At 41.5% G+C, this 21,036-nt stretch overlaps 1 long non-coding RNA gene and 1 pseudogene across 1 annotated transcript; one reads left to right on the forward strand and one right to left on the reverse strand.

Annotated features, from left to right (window-relative positions):
• The first annotated feature begins 953 nt into the window (after positions 1 to 953).
• On the forward strand, positions 954 to 5,206 carry LOC125102703 (uncharacterized). The gene is made up of 3 exons (XR_007128175.1): positions 954 to 1,296; positions 3,001 to 3,115; positions 4,335 to 5,206. It is a non-coding gene; the product is annotated as an uncharacterized LOC125102703 (long non-coding RNA).
• A 5,595-nt stretch (positions 5,207 to 10,801) lies between these two features.
• Positions 10,802 to 11,796, reverse strand: LOC125101541 (short coiled-coil protein B-like; annotated as a pseudogene).
• Positions 11,797 to 21,036: the final 9,240 nt, after the last annotated feature.

Consider the following 21,036-nt stretch of genomic DNA (forward strand, 5'->3'; position numbering starts at 1 on the left):
GGCACCTTGGGCTTCTACAGGAGAGAGACGTGTTTCTAACTTGTTAAACCCCTTCTGGGGCCTCTTTAACATTCAAACAAATTTATGACATGTTAAATACAGTACTTTAGGTTTGTTCTCACTAATATCACATAATATTTTCTCTCATCATCATTATGGTATATGAGATAAAGACCCACTCTGTGAGGACATACACAGACTCTTACATACATATACACAGCCCTGCAGGAGGCAGGTGGCAGAGTTTACGTATGACTCGCCACATGTGACTGACCAGAAAGCTGCTGTGGTTGGACCATGACTGGTTCACTGAGCAACTTCAATGAGTCGAAGACTGTGCAGAGCCCTGGGGGAGGGTAGTGGGCACCATTCTGTCCAATAGACTGTGACAGAACACTCATTTGATTCAGAAGTCTTTTATTTTTGTCACTGGAAGGGAGGGAAGGAGGAAGAGGCGATGTGGGCTGAAGGAAAGGGCGCCATCTTCATTCGCTGGGGCTGCCCTCACAAAGTACCACAAAATGAAGGGGAGGGGGAGTTTGAACAACAGAAATTTCTTGCCTCACAGTTCCAGAGGCCAGAAGTCTGAAACCCAGGTGTCAGCAAGGCCATGCTCCTTTGGAAGGTGCTGTGAAGGATCTGCTCTGGGCCTCTCTCCAAGCTTCCGCTGGTTCCTTGGCTCATGACAGTGTAACTCCAGCCTTCAGGGGGTGCCTTCCCTGCCTGGAGAATGTGCCCACACTCTGCCTGTCTCTGTGTCCACATCTCCTTTAATAAGGACACCAGTTGTATAGAGTTAGAGCTCACCCAGATGATCTCATCTTAACCCAATACTTTGGCAACAACCCTATTTCCAAATAAGGTCATATCCTGCAGTGGGGGTGGGGGGAGGGCGGTGGTTAGGAATTCAACATGTAAATTTTAGGGGGACACAATTCAGCCCATCACAGGGATATGAGCTGAAAGAATATCTTGGCCAAATTATTCCATCCCACCAGCATCAGGAGAAGGGAACCAAACTGTATCAGAGAGCTCCACAGGAAACCCAGTGTGGGAGTAAGGAGGCATTTCTCCACCAGCTCTGCAGTGAAGCAGATCTCCCTGGATGCTCTCCCCATAGCAGCACAGCCCACGACAGCCAGGACTGTGGAAAGTGGAAATCCAGGACCCCAAAGCCAGGGTGCCAGCTCTTCATCTAGACCTCTGTTCCTGCCTCTCAGCTACCCGTCCCTCCTGCCTGGGAGCCATGGATAAAAACAACTACCTGCTCTGTCTGGAAACCAACACCAGAGGCTGGTGATGTATTTTAAGAAATATATTTTATCCTTTCTCGATGATAAAAATAATGCATGCTCATTATAGCTCACTTGGAAATGACACAGAAGTTGAAAGCCCATAGGAAAATAGCCCCTAATTCTAAGACCCAGTCAACCCATTAAATTTTGATTTCTCTTTCATCCATTTTTTTTCTTTTTTCTATGCATATTTTACAGAGTCTGGACCATGATCTCTATTTTGTTCTATGCTCTGATTTTTCACATAACATAATGTGAAATTTCCTGTTATTACAAATAATGCTTAAATATTCTTCCAACAGCTGAAGAATATTGAGGATGGCCAAATAATAATAATACAGAGAAGCTGATATTTTCTGCATTCCAGACACAGTTTTAAGCAATTTATATACATTTTCCCATTTAATCCTGACAAGAGCCCAACAAAGTAGGAATTATTTTCAATGATACAAATTGCTAAAAAATATTGAGGCTCAGAGTTTTCGTAATGTGTCTAACATCACACAATTATTAAACAGCCAAAGAAAGATTTATAGACAAGTTTGTTTAAGGCTACTTTCCTTGCTTCTGATTACTGCCTAATTTCTCTATTCTTGGATATGGGGCTTGCTTCCACATTTTTACTGTTAGAAATACTGCAATGTACGTCTTTGGACAGAACAGTTTTTCCCCAGATAAATTCACAGAGCTGGAATTACTAGAACTAAGATTTGAACATTCAAAAACCCACATTTTGTGTTACATTATCACTAATTTGCTTTCCAAGAAGGTTATGCCAACTTGCATCCCCTCAAGCACCATTCTTGTTTCTTTATGCCGAGCATTGGACAGTCAGTCTTACTAAGCATTCCTGCTATTTATGATAGCTGAAAACAGATTGGTTTTGCTTTTTATTTGCATTTTTTTGGTTATTAATTTACATGGTTTTTCATGTGTTTGAAGCCATTTATATTTTCTACTAATAGTCTGGGCCCATTTATCTGTTAAAGCTTTAATATTCTGATGAGCCATAGGCAACTGACGTTTTTTTGTGGGTCAAAAACTTGTTGACTTTCAGCTCAAAGTTTTTTTCAAATGCATTAAGAATATTAATCTTTAGATATATTGGCTATAAATATTTTTGTTGATGTTTTGATATAGATGTTTTTATTTCCAAAATGAGCACCCAGTAATCTGGAAAGTATTCGAGTAATGAAAATAGCATGCTAATGAGTCCATGGACTGATTTTTTTTTTTTTTTTGCTTTAGCATCTTATTTGCATTTCCTTCTCTTCCTCCACCCTCTCAGATCTGAGTCCAGAATGACATACCTATATGAGGAAGATCACGGCTTGGCATCAACTTTAGAGGTAGAATAGGAAATGTCCTTGAAAGAATTACAGGTGCCAGTTAAAATGAGAAAAAAATAAATAAAAATTAAAAAATAATAATAAAACGAGAAAAAAATAATGCATCTTCCCTATGGGCAATGACCTCTTAAAGGAAAAAATAAAAATGAAAACTGTAGCCTGAAAGCATTTGGAGGGATTACTTTTACTGTGGTAGCTTAGAGGCTCTTTAAGGAAAGAGTGATGGTGATGTAGGTGCAGGGATGCACCTTGCACACCTGACAACTCAGAATGGGCTGTGTCTCATTCGTAGCCAAATGCAGAGAAAGCCACACCATCTGGCTCTGCAACGATTTCATGTCTTCTCTTTCTTGCAGGTAGACGGAGAATCATTTGAAAGAAAACCTTCTTGGCTGCAGATTGCACACACATTTTTGAACATCTCAGAGTAAAAAGGAATGGTTCAACTCGCTTGTCAAATCTAAACGGGTGGTAAGAGGGACAGAAACACTGTTTCAACAGCCAGGAATCTTTGAAATCAAAGGTTACTGATAAGCATTTGCCTTTTAACATCTCCTGCTCAAGACCCTTTGTAGAAACAGTTTCTGTTTGCTTATGTTCCCCTGGGGAAAGGGACAGCGTTGTATCCCAATCTGCTGCCTTGAGCCTCTGGTTTAAATGATTTACATCAACTCTCCCTTGGCCTTCAGTACTTTTTCATGCCAAGTACTGATGCTCTGACCCAAAGATGGGAAGCAAATCTTGGCTCCTCCTGTGTCCAAGGCTTTGATCAACCCGATGTATCTTGCTGCCTGCCTAAAGTGTAAATGAGATTATATTTTGTATTTACAGCGTGGCTCCTGGGAGGGCAGCTGAAGATATTACACATGGGGTGCTTGCATAAACAATAAACCGTTCTCCATGGGTGAGGATGACATTCCTGACCCACCCTCCGAGAGGATGAGCTCACAGTTGCTTTCCCTGGGGAGAGCACCACTCCCGTCACCTGGTTGCCATTTGTCTCGGGCCAGCCAGGTTGGGGGCGTAGCTAAGTGAAGAGAACAAAGTTTGCCTCTGTGCAAAGCTAACCGACCCATTTACCAATCCCACCAATCAAACTCGTGACATCAGTCTTCCTGGCAGGAGCCACAGACCCACACGTCTAACTGCTCCATAGGAACCAATGCGTCCGCAAACAGACTTCTGCCCCGGAGCAGACTTGCTCTGGGGCTGGAGTGTGTGCACAGAGCTCCGCCCCTTGTCACCACCCCCTGCACCCTGGGCCTTGCCTTGTGAAGATGGCTTACACACGCGTCCCAGATGTTCCCTGTAACCGAGAGCCCTGGAAACGGCTGCATAAAAACACATGGTCTTGCTAAGGGCTGGACTGGAATGTGACCAAATGGTCCCGGGCTGTGGTCTGATTACTGGGCAGTTGAAGACCCAACCCTGTTTCCTCCTCTCTGAGCTGTTGGGCCTTGCTTCACTAATGGGGCATGATTCTAACAGCTGCGGTTGTAGTGAGGGTTTCTTGTAAATACCATGGATATAATGGTCATAGTACCACAAGAACGTTAACATTTTTTTTTTTTTTTAAAGAGAGCAAGAAGAACACAGAGAGGAGGAAGCAGATTTGATAGCTGGTAATGAATATGTGGGAAATTGGATCATATTTTTGGAATGATAATATGGTCTCCTCTTTGCTTTCCAGCAAAATTTATATATGTGTGCCCACTCACCTCTCCCCCCAACCAGGGTGTAAAGCTCTCCCTTGGAAGAATGTCAATAGTGACAACGAGGTCAATCTATGCAGCTGTGGTGTAAATCTTTCCCGAAATCAACTGCACGGATGTGTTCGTCCTCCCTGGGGGCCTGCAACCAAATAATGCAGGCTGTGTGACTGTGTCCCTGACTGGCTCCCTGCTGTCCAACCCCCTCTCGGTGCAAACCCGTCCTGCAAGCTGCCGTCGCTCGCGTCCTCCGGGGGCTTAACCAGCAATAAGCCGTCTCTGCAGAGAAGGACATGTGACGGCTTTGAGCTCCATCACGTGACACGCGCTGGGAGTTAAGAGCAGTTGCTTTTCCTTGGCTTTCGAGACTCTCCCTGTTTGGTCACAATCCTGTTTTCCAAAGCCTCCTTCACTCCACTCACTCCCTGAGCCACCTGCCCCCTTCCAGCTTCCCAGACCTGCTGCGACCTCCTGCTGTAAGCTTCCCTGTGATCTGAACCTCTTCTTCCCAGCCCTCTTCCCCATCCTTCAGTGGGTCTTCCTCACTGGTTACCTGAAGTGTCTGGCAGACAGGTGCTTCGAAAATGTTTGCTCACTGACGGAGAGACGGCTTTAGCAGCCCAGTCTTTCAGTGTTTCATTTAGCTGTTTGCTCAACATGGCAGGATGGTTCTAGGCCAAGCCTAGGCCACCGTTGTTTTCTCTACCTGGGATGTCCTTACCTCTTCCCCACAATCCACATCCTATTTACCCTTCCTACTGGGCTCATTCTCCTCTCCAAGGCCACCCCTCTTGCCTAACCCATCAGATCCAGTGGGAGTTTTCCCTCTTTTTTTTTTTTAAAGATTTTATTTATTTATTTGACAGACAGAGATCACAAACAGGCAGAGAGGCAGGCAGAGAGAGGGGGAAGGGGAAGCAGGCTCCCCGCTGAACAGAGAGCCCAGTGCGGAGCTTGATCCAAGACCCCGAGATCATGACCTGAGCAGAAGGCATAGGCTTTAACCCACTGAGCCATCCAGGTGCCCCAAGTTTTCCCTCTTCTAAATTCCTGGCGTTCTCATTGCTCAGGGACCAAGGCCTTAATCACATACTTCCCTGCAGGGAGACCTGAATTTTCCTGGGTTCCCTTATCAAATCTGTATCCACCTCCCCCAGTTCCTCAGGGTCCTGACAGTTGCTGAGCACAGACCAGCTGCTCAACACACGTCTGATGGTGATTGGGCACCTTTCTACCTCTCTCCAATTCCCCATATCCTGTCCGTCATTCAAAGTCCCGCTCAAGCCCAGCTTCCTCCATGGTGGCTCTGTGGATGATGCCCCACACTGATCCACAGCTGGCCCTGAGGCCACAACTTCCGTATCCCACACACCTGTGGGATGACATGTCCTAGCACCAATCCCAGCGTGTATGCATATTCCATAACTTGTGACCTTTGTGTGTGCCCAGCTGTGTCCTGGCTCTCTGGGTCCCCGGTGTACTCCCAGGAGAAGACGCACCCCACACTGCAGGCCCTCTTGAGCTGAGACTTCTTTCATTCGCCCAGACACACCAGAACACTCAAGACCCAGAATGTGTGACTGGATGCCTACTTCCCTCTCAGGATGATCTTCTGTGTGAGTCACAACTTCTGCTCCTGGAGTTTGATGCACACACTTCTCAGTGTGGAAGGCTGACAGCAGAGCTCTTTGAGACCAGGTCACCCACCACCAGGAGACTGAGCATTTCTGGAGCACAGAGAGATGCTCTTAGTCCAAAGAAGGCTCACTGTGCCCGGCACATAGTAGAAAGTCAGCATACCTTGAAATAGCATAAGAATAACCATGATCCTTGATGGCAAGTGTCCTACTCCAGGATCTTCAAACGTTGGCTTATACACCTTGTAAAAGAATTTTGAAAATCTATGTACTCATCCATGCATTTTTACACTGACATCTAAAATTTTTCACACATTTTAAAAATAGGTTTTACTAATAGGAGACAGGAAAACTCAACTATTATATATGTTGAAATGAGATGAGGATTGACTATCATTTGAATCAATATTTTATATTATTGGATAAAATAAATTTTCATTACTTTACTGAATAAAGCCTGTATAGCTCGAGGATAGCAGGTGAAATTTTTTTTGTGTGTTTGATTGATTGTATTTCGGAAAATCCAACTGCCCTGCAAAAACTTCATCAACAACCGTGAGCTTATGCTACTCTGATATTCTGAATGATGAGCCCCCATGGGCCAACACGCCCTTCTTGCGGAAATATGTATAAGACAGGGAAGGACACAAAGCCTTATGAGCTGAAGGGACTTGGTTCATCATTAATTTTAATTTATCCCATTGCTTCAGGGGCCCTCCTGCAGCAAAGAACTAAAACAAGATTTGGGATGGGCAAGGGATCTTTTTTTTGTAAATTGAGAAAGATACATTCTAAGCATAAGCTCCTTTCAAGCAGATTACCATTAGCAAAGAATACCTGTGGGCATGGATGCTGTATAGCTATCCTTGCCTGAGTATCTTTTGGAAAGTGTTCAGATTTTCCAGAAAGCATGTAACCCCATGGGAGGAACACTGGCCCACTGTCGCGGCTTAACAATAAGAAAGCTGGAGTAGAGGGATGAGCAAGTCCTGGTCCAGGCCACGGAGCTCAATGCTTCCCCTTTGGCTCCATGGAGAGGACAGCCTTCATCTTCCCTGTGAGGCAGGTTAATATGGAAACTTGAGAAAACTGTTAGGTGTTACACTGTCAAGCATTAGAAACAAAAACAGCCCCTGAAAGGTAGCTAAGCCAGAGAGGCACAGTAGAAAACACCAGCTCTCAGAGGAGCCAAGGGCAGACAGCGGTAGGCAGGCACAGCTGAGGCAGGGGGGCAGGAGGGAACAAAAGGCAGACAGAGGAGCTGGAACAGATTTGTGGTTGGTCTAGACCAATATAAGGGCTCTGTTCTTCTTTTTGCCAGCCCTGCACCGGGAAACCCAGAGCTCAGGTTCCTGACTCCCCAGCTTGCAGCTTTGTCTTACAGAAGGAAAGCTGTTTCAACTTTATTGTATGAAGTGCTATAAATATAGTCTGGCTTCAACATCTTTGTGGCTCTGACACCTCCTGAGGCTCTCCAGGCTCATGTTCTGGTCCCTGTGTCTTATTTTTCTTGGACAAACCAAATCCTGCTGGTCTTGTGTACCTGAGTCACCTCTTCCCCCAGAGCACCTTGCCTAAAGCACAAATGATTGCTTCTGAGTCTTCTTTCTCCAGCATACGCACCCCACCTCACCCCGTAGAACAGAATTTCTCCAAGTGGGATCCACTACTGCATCACCATTATCTGGGGTTTTTGTGGGGAAAGAGAGGAGAATAGATTGCTAGGCAAATCTGGAGATCAAGATTTCAAGTCTATAATATTTGGAACCCCTAGGACAATAGATGGGAACTTGCTCTCTCATAAGCTGCCCAGGTATTCTTCTGTGTTCTCAGGCTTGGAATCCATCACTGCTATGATCTGAAGGTTGGTGTCCCCCAATTTCATATCTTGAAATGCTAATCCCCAAGGTGATAATATTTGGAAGTGAGGCCTTCGGGAGGTGACTGGGTCATGAGGATAGAGTCCTTATAAGAGAGACACCCAGAGATCCACTGCACTTTCTACCAGGGGAAGACACAGGGAAGCAGGTTCTCACCAGACACCAAATCTGCTGGCACCTTGATCTTGGTCTCCCAGCCTTCAAAGCTGAGAAAACAGTTTCTGCTGCTTATAAGCCATCCAGTCTGTTGTTTTCTTTAATGCAGCCCCAGTGGACTAAGAGAAGTGGTGTGCCATCACGGACTTTCTCAGAGTCCCTGGGCTTCCTTCACATGTCTACTGTAACACTCGCCATCACACTGCAATTTCTTTGTGTACTTGCTTGTTCCCACTAGTCTTTGAATTCTCAAGAAGAGAGATACCCTTCATCTTTGTTAACTCTACACCAAGCACAGTACCTGGTACATAGTGCTACTTAATCATTGTTTTTCTTTCCTGCCCTTCCTTCTTCCCTTCTCTTCACTTCCTTTCTTCCTCCCTCCCTCTCTTTCTCTTCCTTCCTTCCTTCTTTCCTTCCTTCCTTCCTTCCTTCTCTTTCTTTCTTTCTTCTTCTCTTTTCTTTCTCTCTCTCCTTCCCTCCCTCTTCCTTCCTTCCCTCCCTCCCCCATCCCTCTTTCCTTCCTTTCCTTTTCCTTCCTTCCTTCCTTCCTTGCTTCCTTCCTTCCTCTCTCTCTCTCTCTTTCTCTTTCTCTCTCTCCCATTTACTTCCTTCCTTCCATCTCTCCCCCCTCCCTTCCTTTCCTTTTCCTTCCTCCCTCCCTCCTCCTCTTCCTTCCTTTCTTCCTCCCACACTCCCTCCTTCTTTCCCCTTCCTCCCTTCTCTCCTTCCCTCCCTCCCTCCTTCTTTCCTTTCTCTTTTCCTTTCTTCCTTCCTTTCTTTCTCCAAAATAGCTTTTTATTAAATAGTAAAGCACAGTTGCAACACAATTTTAAGTGTTTGTAAATTAGGTCACAAAAGGGGTGCAAAATGTTTGCAGTATAACTATTATATTCATGCAGCTAAAGTCATCCATCATATCTTATACCAATACAAAAGTAAGTATTCCATGATTAAAAGTAGCTCAAATCTAACAACCAAAGTGATATTAGTGGATCTCTTATCCTATTTAACATTTTAACCTTTTTTTTTGATACTAAATTTCTTACCAAATGGAATCTACAAACTAAATTTTTAGAAACTGTAAAAGTGATTAAACACTACAAGCCAAGTAGTTAGGTTAACAGAAAATTCTGGGAGAAATAGTGACAGAAAATACTGAGAAAGTATCAGCTAGTATGCAGGCGTTTTATTCATGATTTTGATACTAATATACTCTAAAGGGATTTTGCAAAAGTTGATCTGCTGGCTACTGCAGATAAACCTTGAGACTAAACTCTTTGTAACTATTCTCTTTTAGATGTGGTTGACATAAGATTAGTCACATTTGGGCACCTGGGTGGCTCAGTTGGTTAAGATTAGTCACATTTAATCTATTCTCATATATATATATATATATATATATATTCCCCAAAAGATCTAGTCTGTGCCAGAGATCATGCAAATCTGGAGTAAAAACATTTGGAGTTGGTTATTACTGTATGCCAAGTACTTTTCCTATCTTATTTCCATTTTTCTCAAAATTTCCTATTACAAATATATAACCAGAGCTTATCTTTTTAGATACCAAGTGGGTTATTTTGTGCAAAAGGGAGTTTTTATCAACAAACCTTCCCAATTTGGCAATTCAGTGGCAAAGAAAAGTCTTCATATGTGTAGTCTCTGTTTTCAATTGAGTAAAGAGAAACCAACAATCCTGTCTTAATACTAAGGCAAGCCCTAACTGTAAAAGTATCTTATTTTGGTTAAGTTTCAACAGTTCAAGCTCAGGTTACTCTCACAGATGACTAATCATTAAAATTACTTCTACAAATGTAAAACCAATTTTTTCCTTAGGGGAGGGGAAATGAGAAGGAAGAAGCAAATGGAGAAAAGGCACCACATGGTGGACAGGGTATATACAGCTATATGTTTGGTACATGATTTTGGTCACTTTTCACAACATGATGGCTATTTTCTTGTGTCTCTTTCTGCACCTACAATAAAAGAAAGTGCTAAAATTTATGGTGACTGATATAACATAGTAGAAAAAAAATAATAATAAATAAAGTTAAAAAGAAGAAAGTGCTAAACCTATAAATCAAAGCAAATTTGATAAAACATTCACTTTCAAGTTTCATAAATAAATGCTTTTCTTTTTTTTTTAAGATTTTTTTTTAAAGATTTTATTTATTTACTTGACAGATAGAGATCACAAGTAGGCAGAGAGGCACGCAGAGAGAGAGAGGTGAAAGCAGGCTCCCCGTGGAGCAGAGAGCCCGATGTGGGGCTCGATCCCAGGACCCTGGGACCATGACCCGAGCCGAAGGCAGAGGCTTTAACCCACTGAGCCACCCAGGTGCCCCTTAAGATTTTTTTTGTCAGAGACAGAGAGAGTGAGCACAAGCAGGGGGAGCAGCAGCAGAGGGAAAAGCAGGCTCCCCCCTGAGCAAGGAGCCTGACGTGGGGCTCGATTCCAGGACCCTGGGATCATGACCTGAGCGGAAGGCAGATGCTTAGCCTACTGAGCCACCCAGGTGTCCTAATATACGCATTTCTAATTATAAAGTTTCTACAATACATTTGCATGTTTACATAGACTAACATGTATCACACAAACTCATGGATATCTTCTGTTATGCTCTTAATTTTGCCTAGATCTGACAATATCTTCATAAATATTCACTTAAGCCACAAACAAAAAAACTGTAACTTTTTGAATCTATCCAAGTTTTAAACAACAACAACAAAAAAAGATCAGCAGCAATCCTATAAAACAGAAGGGATGTCAATCCCTTACTTTCTTTGGCTTTTTGCGTCAGTTGTTTGAAAAACACTAGAAGCTGACATGAGGTTTTCTAAATATTATCCAAGAACTCGGTTTTCTGATTTTAGCTTCAGATTTTCTTCCTTAACTGCATCTACCCTTGCTCACAGATCTTCAAGTGCATGTTGACATTCCAGCAGTTGATTAGTAAGTTGTGTTTTGTTCTCAAGTTCCACCTGATTTTCAGCATCAGCTGTATCCATGATGGCTTTCATCATCTCCAGTAACAGACTTTTGGGCATTGGATACAAAGTCCTTGATGAATGGTCTGCCATTGGAGGTCCTGGGAGTGGGAGGGATCTAATCATTGTTCTTCAGTGGTCAGGCGACCCTAATAAAAGGCAACAGACAGAAGAGAAACATCCTCATTGTTCCCCTTGGGTATCGGGGAGCACAATGCTCTCAGATTCGAAGGCAACAACTTTCTGGTTCTAGGATTAAGCTAACTGGGTCAGCAAGATGTAAAGAGTGGACCCAAGGCAGGAAGTGTTGGTGAAAGATCTTGCAGCATACGTCCAGCCTCAGTCTGTGGACTTCTGCCAGCTGGTCAGAATTGTTGGGGACAGTGATGAGATATGCTATGGAAGCAGTGTGTGGTGAGGGGGTGTGGTTCTGGACCACCTCCCAGAGCACAACTCTTACAGTGAAAATAAGCATTCACACAGTCTAGACTGGCCTCCAAGACTTGCCTGTAATGTATGCAGTATATTGGATTCCTTGTGGGGCAGTGACAATAATGAAGGACCTAACACCCGTTTCCCCTTTCTTCCTCAGTATCTGAATTTTTGGAAGGCAACAAGGTATCCAGCTGAAAAACTGCATTTCCCAGTCTCCCCTTGTGGATAGGATTGGTTAATGAGATTTAGGCAGAAGTCACTGTGTCCGCTCTCTGCTCTTCCTTCTTGCGGCCCGGAACATGGACTGCAGCTGTAAAAGCCGTTCTGTAACCATGGATGGATGCCATGAACAGGGAGCCAAAAGCTAGAAACAGTCAGGGTCACTGGTGACATCACAGAACCAGCATTTTAGCCATGGATTGCCGACCTTTGGACTACTCTTACGTGGGAAAGAAAACAAACAAGCACACAAAATCCTATATTGTTTAAGTTACTGATATACAGGTTTTTGGTATAATCTTGCATTCACATTGCTGGCATCATTTGGCTTGTGAGCTGATTGATCAGTATGGATTTCTTGTTTGCCGTTCACTGACTGACCTCTTAAAGAGGCAAGCTCAACCTCCACTCTTACTATTGCTGCTCCCAGTTCCATGAGGTCATTGAGGCTCTCTGCATGAGACTATTTAATCTTTTAAGTTACCTGAAAGCAAGCACCTGGGTACACTAGCCACTTTCGATGTCAACCAGATGGGTCTTCAAACTGTTGGCTGAGCCCACTGTGACTGGGGAGCTCTGAAGGATGCTTTCACGGACTCTTTAATTTGGACCCAGAGGAACCACACAGCTGGGAACCTATTACTCCTGAGATTTCCTTCCTAAAAGAGGGTTGCTTTTGAGTCTTAACTGTATATGTTTAAATCTTCCAATTTGCAATAGACACAAGATTTCCTAAGTAGTGAATACCAAACTTATAAGGGAAAACTACAAGGAAAACCCCATGATACTCCCAGAGAAAGAAGCAGCATTTACAAAATAATGTGTAATTTGGTGGGGGTAGGCATTTAAGGTATAAGACTTCAAGTCTTCCAGTATGAAGGAGATTTTACAGTCAATAGATCCAGATATCACCACTAGGAAGATCTAGATAAAGCTGTAACCATCATTCCAGTGCTAATGAAACAGTTATGTCTTAAGTCTGTCCAGAATATTGTGTGTAAACCAAATCTAGCCAGGGGAAGATCAAATAATCTGTATGCAGTGACCAAAATAGTAGAAAAAGAGGTTTGGGGGAAGTGCACCAACAGGGGCTTTGAGAGTCAAAGAGAACTGGGTTCAAATCCCTTTTTCTTCATTAGAAACGAAGGCACAGGTGGTTATCTTGGCAGGGCTGTTGAGGATGAAATAAGAAGTTGTGAGTAAAAGGGCCTGGCCATCAAAAACACAGAATAGAAGCATGAGAGAGATGGACACAGTGGTGATAGGTATGGGCTTTGCCATCCTAGAGGGGATGGTCTGAATCTAACCTCCTTTATTTACTTCTCCATGACCTTGGATAATTCAGCTAACCTTTTCAGATCTCAATTATCTGATTCAGAGAATAGGGATAATAAACTACCTTATTGAGAGTGTTGTTGTGGGAATTATATAACAAGTGGCATGTCATACAAGCACTTAGCAAAATGCTGAAAACAGAACAGTATTTATATGAATAACACTGCTGGGGGGCAGCTTCTTCTTCCTCCTCCCACTCTTGTATTTCCCAGTTTCCCAGTCCCTTAAACTTAGGTGGGCGCATATGACCAGTTATGGACCATGAGAGGTCAGTAGAAGGGGTGTTCACCATTTGAGTCAGAGCATAGAGAGTGAGTACTTTTCCATGTGATTTCTTCTCCAGCCTTAGCAAATCTTGGAGTTACATGTTTGAGATGGTCACAGAGTGCTGGAACCTCCATTAACTTGAGATCCTGAGTGGCTATTTGGACCCACCTTGGCTGTGTTTGGCTACTGGATCTTGAGATTGACTTGTTACAACAACATAACCTAGCTTATCCTCAATAATATAAATACTTGTAAGTGCTGTTGAGATGAGTTACACAAAAAAACACTTCAAGGTCAAATAAGCTTAGGAAGTTCTAGGTTACGAAATAGGGTTTCCCCTGCTTCCCAGACTTAGTAAGCCCTTTAAATGTTACTGTCCCTTGTAAAGCTCTAAGGTTTTCCACAATAATTTGACAAAAGATTATTATTATTATTATTTTTAAGGAAGCGTGTTTCACAACTCCAGTGTTCCATAAAACACACTTTGGAAAAGTGTGGGTGGTTAATCGACTGTTTCCTACTGAGACCCTACTCTTGTTTCTCTACCTCCACGTGAATTCGAGCAATGTACTCCTGCAGTTCCCTACTTAACCCGTTTCTACATTGCATGGCTTCTTATCACTCTCCATCCTCTTCCTTACCTCTGAATTCCAAATTGCTGAGCTCTTCTGGAAAAAGTTAAGGGATGAAAACTGATCGAACTTCCAATGCTGTTGCTACGGATGCACTGTTGAGCTTCCAGAATCTGCTGTCTGTTATTTCATTTTCAGTCAATCACCTACAAACCCCCCGCCATAGCTTTTCTTATGGTTACTTTGTTCACACCACAAACTTACCCTCGTGCCCCTCCTTTCAGCAGGAAACCTCATTGTCTACTTTATGGAAAGGATCAGAATCATCCAATGTAAACTCTCCATGCATGCATTCTTTCCTCTTCCTGCTTTATGTAGATCATTACCATTCTGTCTTATTTAAAAGAAAAACTTGTTTTCTATTTTAGATACTCCCCAAAACCCAACCAAGTTATTTATTTTTCTCTTCCCTGTTTCTGTTAAGTAGTATTTAAGCTTTTAGCAAATGAACACAGTAACCATCAAGGAGTCACTAACAGCTTCTTAAAAGCCCCTGACCCTCAAAGTTATTATTTCTCACCCTGTGTGCTCTCCCCTTGGCCAATTCACATCCTCTTGTAACCTTGATGTGATTCTGCAGGTATGTTATGAATCTAGGTTTTCTTCTTGCTTGTTCTTAAAGATTCAGATTTTCATCTGTCAACTGTGCACCTCCATATGAATGTCTCAGGTATCACACCATTAAAAAAACATTTTCTTTCCTCTGTCATGTACTCCTCCTCCTCTGCTTTTCCCAGGGTTGGCTTCCCAGGAAACCAGCTCAAAATCTCACAGATATCTGTGTTTTTTCCTTTTCTTAGCTCCCTTTACTGTGTAGATAAAAGACCTCTCTTTCCTTTTCCACATCTGTTGCTTTAGTCCTCATTCCTCTAATAAGGACCAATGAAATAGTTCCTCAACTGACATTTCCAATTCCAGTCCCCCCACACAATCTACTTCCTAATTGGTGCCAAAGAGGATTTTTAAAAAAGATTTATTTATGTAATTGTTTGATATATAGAAAGAGACAACGGAGAGGGAGTACAGCAGGGGGAGTGGGAGAGGGAGAAGCAGGCCTTCCATGGAACAGGGAGTCCGATGTGGGGCTTGATCCCAGGACCCTGGGAGGGTCTCAAGCATCTGAAGGCAGATGCTTCATGACTGAACTACCCGGGTGCCCCAAAGAGGATTTTTTAAAAAAGATTTTTATTTATTTGTTTGTCATAGAGGGAGAGAGAGAACACAAGGAGAGGAAATGGCAGGCAGAGAGGTAGAAGCAGGTTCCCCACCAAGGAAGGAGCCTGATGTGGGGCTCCATCTGAAGACCCTGGCATCATGACCTGAGCTGAAGGCAGATGCTTAACCAACTGAACTCCCAGGAATCCCAAAGAGGAATTTGACAGAATTAAACCCACTTACAACTCAAAAATAGTAAACAAACAATCAAACTTCCTGGTAACCTAGAAATAGAAAGACAACTACAGTGATAAAGATTGTTTGTCTCAAACTTATAGCCAGCCCTATACTTATATGTGAAACATTGGAGCATGCTCATCAGGGCCATGAATGAGCAGAGATGCTTGCCATTATAATTGGCCAGCATCATAAGAAAAAAGAGACATAACTACAGTTATGAATGAAGCAAAATTATCTTACAGTATTTATTGATTTTTTTTGAGCCAATGGATGAAAGATTGAATGGCATGGGAAAATGTTTATGATACATTATTAAGTGAAAAAATAGTGGCTAAAAAAGAATATAAAGAGTATGATCCTAAATTTATGGGGAAAATAAATGCATACTTATTGAGTGAATGAGGAAAAATTTCATGACTGAAGAGAATTAGTTGACAGAACACTTCTTTTTTTTTTAATTATTTTATTTTATTTTTTTATTTTTTTTAAATTTTTTTATTTTTTTCAGCATAACAGTATTCATTATTTTTGCACCACACCCAGTGCTCCATGCAATCCGTGCCCTCTACAATACCCACCACCTGGTGCCCCCAACCTCCCACCCCCCACCCCTTCAAAATTCTCAGATCGTTTTTCAGAGTCCATAGTCTCTCATGGTTCACCTCCCCTTCCAATTTCCCTCAACTCCCTTCTCCTCTCCATCTCCCCTTGTCCTCCATGCTATTTGTTATGCTCCACAAATAAGTGAAACCATATGATAATTGACTCTCTCTGCTTGACTTATTTCACTCAGCATAATCTCTTCCAGTCCCGTCCATGTTGCTACAAAACTTGGGGATTCATCCTTTCTTTCTTTTTTTTTTTTTTTTTTTTTTTTACAGCTTTATAAACATATATTTTTATCCCCAGGGGTACAGGTCTGCGAATCGCCAGGTTTACACACTTCACAACACTCACCATAGCACATACCCTCCCCGATATCCATAACCCCACCCCCTCTCCCAACCCCCTCCCCCCATCAACCCTCAGGTTGTTTTGTGAGATTAAGAGTCACTTATGGTTTGTCTCCCTCCCAATCCCATCTTGTTACATTTACTCTTCTCCTACCCCCTCGACCCCCCATGTTGCATCTCCTCTCCCTCATATCAGGGCGATCATATGATAGTTGTCTTTCTCCGATTGACTTATTTCGCTAAGCATGATACCCTCTAGTTCCATCCACGTCGTCGCAAATGGCAAGATTTCATTTCTTTTGATGGCTGCATAGTATTCCATTGTGTATATATACCACATCTTCTTTATCCATTCGTCTGTAGATGGACATCTAGGTACTTTCCATAGTTTGGCTATTGTAGACATTGCTGCTATAAACATTCGGGTGCATGTGCCCCTTCGGATCACTATGTTTGTATCTTTAGGGTAAATACCCAGCAGTGCAATTGCAGGGTCATAGGGTAGTTCTATTTTCAACATTTTGAGGAACCTCCATGCTGTTTTCCAGAGTGGTTGCACCAGCTTGCATTCCCACCAACAGTGTAGGAGGGTTCCCCTTTCTCCGCATCCTCGCCAGCATCTGTCATTTCCTGACTTGTTAATTTTAGCCATTCTGACTGGTGTGAGGTGATATCTCATGGTGGTTTTGATTTGTATTTCCCTGATGCCGAGTGATATGGAGCACTTTTTCATGTGACAGAACACTTCTACACTATAATTTTATTATATGTTTTCCCAAAATAGATCTTTAAATATGTAAACCAAATCTTATTTTGTTTTTTGGGGTTTATTTCATATGTTCTATAAAGAAATAGATTTTTTTGAAATCAGCTAAATTATAGGTTCTAGTCTAGATACCAGGTGAATTTTAATATCCTACCATATTCCTTGTGGCTGTCTAAAGATTAGCTACTCATCACCCCTTTGCACAGGTTCTAATCCTTCCTCTTAAATATAGAATACCTTAGTCTGTCCTAAATAAAAGGAGCATTCTTTTCTGTCTAAGAACTCCCAGGGAGACTTTTCTATTTAGAAGTGATTTGTTAATTGGTTTCTCTGTTCTTAGAAATTTGGTGAGCAAATCATAGACCCTAGACCATAAATTTGCCATTTCAGTGGGAAGAGAGAGAAGAGCATTGTTGTCTTGTTTGAAGCAAGGGAATTTACACAAAACCTTGAGCCACAAAGAATATTGTTCAGCCCTGCTTCTGTTAGAAGTCAGGAAGAACATTTTTGGTGCTTATGACCCTAAACTGCCACACAAAAACCCAGTCTAATTAAAAACTAACGAATCCTTCTGATTCAGGAAATTTAGCTGCGCTTCCCAATGACTCAAGCCTCCTCTGCTTGTTACCTAATTTATTGGATCCTCTTGTCCTCAACTTGACTTGGTCCTAGTTTTTAAAATTTCTGATTTCCTTATTGTGAATTCTGTTACGATCTCCCAGTGTTGGCCCTCAGACCATGCACCTGTCAAGTTCTCTGGGGCCCATCTCTGGCCTGCTAGTGAGGTTGGGCATAACGTTGCATGCTAGCTGCACATCCAGTTAATAAATCTGGTCAGGCAGTAAACAATGGGCGGTGCCAACACCACAAACCATAGGGTATGCTTTCACGTATGTTCTTGCTTGGAGTTTACCAAGTTTTTTGGAACTGTGAGTTTATAATTTTTGTCAAAGTTAGAAAATGTCCAGCCTTTTTATCTTCAAATATGTTTTTCTTTTTTTCTCCTTCTGGAATCCAATTATTCATTAGATAATTTGTTATTGCCCCACAGGTCTCTGAACTGTTCATTTTATTCAGTCTTTTTCTCCTGTCTGTACTTTATTTTTGGTAGTTTCTATTTCTATTTCTTCAAGTTCATTCACCTCTTCTTCTGCTGAGTCTAATCTGGTGTCAAGCGCGTCTAGTGATTTTTTTTTTCCCACCTGTTTCCACATGTTGTACTTTTCAGCTTTCCAGATTCATTTGGTTCTTTTTTTTTTTTTAATTCTTCCACTTTTCTATATCTTATGTTCATGGTTCATTTTATACCCCGAGCATTTTTATGATAGATGTTGTCATTTCTAGTTCTGATTCCATTGAATGATGTTGCTTTCTTGGTTGTGGATATGTGGGTCTCATTTACTATTTCTTCAACATCTAGTAAATTTTTTTATTGGATGATGGCCACTGTGTTTGGGGTATTTATTGTGTGGGTTTTGTTGCTTTCTTATGAATACTGTTGGGCTTTGTTTTGTCAGGCTGTTAAGCTGTTTGCAAATTAGCTTGATCCTTTCTAGGACTGTTTTTAAGTTTTGTTACAACAGGTCTAGAATAAGTTTTACTCTAGGGCTAGATAAGCCCCCCGCCATGGTCTCTACTGAATGCCGTGGGTATTTGAGAATCCCCACTCTGGATTATTGGAACTACAGTGTCTCCCGTTCCTCTAAGCTTCAGGAGTTGTTGAGTTTATAGCTTCCTGGCAATTATTTACCTGGCCTTGTGGGGTTTCACTCTCTGTAGACTCAGGGGGACCCCTAATCAGTTTTCTCTGTATAGCTGTCCCTTTTCTGGTACTTGCCAATTGCAACTGAACTCTGAACTCTGACCTCTATCTCCTCAAATCAGAGAGCTTCCCTACGTTGTTTGGGTACCTTTTTTCCATCTCTTGGTATGGACAGTGTATCCAAGCAGAAACTTCTTGTGATTATAAGCCTTATGTCTATGTTTCCCCTCTCTTAGGGATCATAGCTCTGTGCTACCTTTTGTGCAGTGTTTTTAGTTGTTATAATGGGATGGGAGTCTAATATCAGTTCTCCAACATGGCTAGAAGCAAAGCTTCCCTTTGCTTTTATTTTTAATTTAAGTAAGTGGTATTGTGATAAATCAATCTCATTCTATATTTTACCATTGTCATTTTTTAAAATTTAGAACTATGTTTGTCAGATTAATTCAGGTTGATATGCTTAAATCTAATTTTTTTTCTAACTATTGCATGATTGGAACTTTATTTTTTAAAAATTAACCTGACAGGGCAATCAGGGCTGAATTAGAGAAGGGGTTTGTTTATTTATTCACATTTCTACAGTTTTTCTAAATTTACTTTCATTAACAAAAATACCTTTGCTCATCCTCCCTGTCAAAATATGCTTGTCACTTACTTTTTATTATTTTTTTATTTTAGATTTTATTTATTTGTCAGAGAAAGAGAGAGAGCACAAGCAGGGGGAGTGGCAGGCAGGGGGAATTACAGCCTCCCCGCTGAGCAAGGAGCAAGAAGCCTGATGCAGGTCTCCATCCCAAGACCCTGGGATCATGACCTGGGCTGAAGGCAGATGCTTAACAGATTGAGTCACCCAGGCTCTCTGCTTGTCACTTTCTTAACACTTAAAAAAATATAAACTATTTTTCACTATATAGAAATACATAAATAAAACAGAAAACAGTATAGCAGATATATACACAGATATAGATATAGATATATATCCCTATCATCTAGATTTAAACACACACACACACACACACACACACACACACACACACACACACACATATATATATATATATATTTAAGATTTTATTTATTTTTTGACAGAGAGAGACACAGTGAAAGAGGGAATACAAGCAGGGGGAGTGAGAGAGGGAGAAGCAGGCTTCCGGCCAAACAGGGAGCCCAAAGAGGGGGCTCAATTCCAGGACCCTGGGATCATGACCTGAGCCAAAGGCAGATGCTTAACAACTGAGCCACTCAGGCACTGCTAGATTTAAGTATATTAATGATTCTATGTCTGCATTGTGTACCACTTTTTGTAATGATGATAGAAAATAAGATGTTTCAAAAACAGCTGAAGTCCCAATTTCATACATTTCTCCCCTACTCCCTACCTTAGGAACCCATGGAAGTTGCTGTGTATTTCCCTATGCATGATTTTGTATTTTTATTATGTATGTGTTGCTTCATAAAGACATAGTGTTTCATGTGATTTAAGACTTTACAGAAGTGGCATCATGCTATGTATATCCTTTTGCAACTTGATTTGTGGCTTAGTATTAGGTCTGAAATTTTGATTTATTGAAACTGATAGGTGTGATTAATAGATGTTAATTGTCATATGGGATTCTCTCAACTATTTCATTTGGAGTTCCTTTATCTATCCTACCCAGGGAAATTTCACCTTTTATTCTTATAGATATTTCCTTGTCCCCATATCTCCTTATGCTCACTTCATCAAATTGGCAACAATTTAAAAAAATCCAGTAACACTAAGTGTGGTAACAATACAGGGAAATGTAATATCTTATACAATGTTGATACAGGTGCAATTCTGTACACCTGCCTGAGAGATGGATTTAGTGATACTAACACTGACAGTGATCAAAGGCCCATTCCATATTTTGGTGAGAAAACCGTCAGAACCACTTTTATTTGGTTCTACTTCATAAATTTTGATGACAAGTAAATAGCTTATTATTCTAGCCATCTCAAGAACTGAAAACTGCTATAAGACTTTATTCTTTTTGGGGAACAAAGACCCCAAAGATGGAAAAAAATAGAGTATTAAAAATTGTTGAGTGAGTTTAAGTTCAGTTATATGTGGAATTATGAATAGAAAGTAAAATTATTGATCTTTCACTGTACCCTGCAGCAGTGATATTTTATGACTTTCCACAGTTATACAAAACGTGTTTTTTTATATTAATTTTATTTTTTATAAACATATAATATATTTTTATCCCCAGGGGTACAGGTACAAAACGTGTTTT

Source organism: Lutra lutra, chromosome 6 (genome assembly GCF_902655055.1).
Source record: "Lutra lutra chromosome 6, mLutLut1.2, whole genome shotgun sequence".
In the NCBI taxonomy this organism is placed as follows: Eukaryota; Metazoa; Chordata; class Mammalia; order Carnivora; family Mustelidae; genus Lutra; species Lutra lutra.